The sequence below is a fragment of the Manacus vitellinus genome, unplaced genomic scaffold (genome assembly GCF_001715985.3).
Source record: "Manacus vitellinus isolate BGI_N305 unplaced genomic scaffold, ASM171598v3 scaffold_120_pilon, whole genome shotgun sequence".
Classification (NCBI taxonomy): domain Eukaryota; kingdom Metazoa; phylum Chordata; class Aves; order Passeriformes; family Pipridae; genus Manacus; species Manacus vitellinus.
The window spans coordinates 128,561-130,349 of record NW_021938898.1 but is presented as its reverse complement, the minus strand read 5'-3'; the positions used below and the strand labels follow the sequence as shown (position 1 = coordinate 130,349).

At 59.6% G+C, this 1,789-nt stretch overlaps 1 non-coding gene across 1 annotated transcript; it reads left to right on the top strand.

The window, feature by feature from the left end:
- Positions 1–597: 597 nt before the first annotated feature.
- On the top strand, positions 598–671 carry TRNAN-GUU. Its single transcript has one exon. It is a non-coding gene; the product is annotated as a tRNA-Asn (tRNA).
- The last annotated feature ends 1,118 nt before the right edge of the window (positions 672–1,789 follow it).

The window sequence follows — 1,789 nt, the reverse complement described above, 5'->3', positions numbered from 1 at the left end:
GCCCACGCGCGTCCCCTCGGCCACGGCTGCGGCCCCGCCCGGTGCCGGTGTCCCGGTGTCCTATTCCCGGTATCCCGGTGCCTGGTGCCGGCGTCCCTGTGCCCAATGCGCCCGTTCCCAGCGCCAGTACCCGCACCGATGTCCCAGGGGCTCGGTGCCCCCTTTCCCGGTATCCCCGTTCCCGGTGCCCGCAGTCCCGGTATCCCGGTTCCCGGTGCCGGTGCCCTGCTTCCCGCTATCCCCAGCCCCAGTTCCCCGTTTCCCGGGTCCCCCAGCCCCGGTGCCCCGGTTCCCGGTGCGGGTATCCCGATTCCCGGTACGCCCAATCTCAGTATCCCGGTGCCTGAAGCCTCGGTATCCCAGCCCCAGTACCCCTATTCCCGATTTCTCCAGCCCCGGTACCCCGTTTCCCAGTTTCCCCAGCCTCGGTACCCCTATTCCCGGTTTCCCCAGCCCCATTATCCCTATTCCCGGTTTCCCCATCCCCATTATCCCCGTTCCCGGTTCCCCCATCCCCGTTATCCCAGTTCCCGGTGTCCCGGCCCCGCTCTCTCGTCACCCGCCGAGTGCGGCGGGCGCGGCGGCGCTCGCAGCGCGGTCTCTGTGGCGCAATCGGTTAGCGCGTTCGGCTGTTAACCGAAAGGTTGGTGGTTCGAGCCCACCCAGGGACGGTGCCACCCTTTTACCTCCGCCGCTCCTTATTTTTTTCCCCCCTCTCTTCTTTTCCCGGGATGGACGGAGCCGGACCGGGAGAAGGCGCCAGGGGCAGAATGCGGCCCCGGTGCTGCCCGTGCGTTCCCGGCTCCCTCCGAGGCGCTGGAGGAGAGTAAAGCAGCCCCTGCCGTGCACAAAACCGGCCCCTCTGCACCTCAGTGTCCCGTAACATGCAGGGACATTAAATCGGAGCAGAGACTTAAAAGCCTGTTTCCATCCAGATTTTCCATGTTTCGCCTTAAAAATAAGCTGAAGTGGGTCAAAAATCTGCGTTTGCTGAGCTCCCCCCCCTTAAAAACTCTCGTAAAATCTATTTACGTTCCCTGCTTGCCCTGGTTTTATTTTCATAACAGAAATAACGATGTTTCTGGTTTAATTCAGGGCACAAAGCCATGCTGGGAAGATCCCTGTTATTCCCATCTGGCTCTGCTGCTCCGTCTCTCCCCAGTGCCTGGGATGTTCCCACCAGGCAGAATGTGGGCTCTGACTTCTGCCAGAAACATTTTACAGCGGAAAACATTTTAAAAATACACTTTAAAATGCACTTTAAAACAGCCACAGGCCGGGCTGTGCTTCCAGGACTTGGTCCTGGGATGGATGAACAGCCCCAGCCCGGGACAGAGGTTTCCATTGGAACCGGGGCTGTTTCCAAACACATGGATCTCCTTCCCTTTGGCACAACTTCACTCCCCAAAATGAAACATTTAATCCTGTTTCCTCCAGGACAGAGCCGGTGGGTGAGGAAGGGAATCCAATGCTCTGCAGAGCGAATTCCCCCCGGAATAAAAAACACCCTCCCAGCCTCGTGTCCTTCCCCTCCCCTGGGTGATCCCTGACTCCACAGAGAGACTTTACAGAGAGACTCGGTGCTGCTGGCACTTTCCAAAGAGGTGTTTTCCCTCTGGGCAGCCCCGCTGGCCCTGCCCCAGAGGAAGAGTTTAGGATTTGGATCCCAAACGGTGGGGGAGCGAGGCCTGAAACCCAGCTGATATCCCGATATATCCAGCTGTGCCACGTTCTGACCGTGCCACGTCCCTACCGGCTTATCCAGCTGTGCCATGGCCCTGTGAACCCG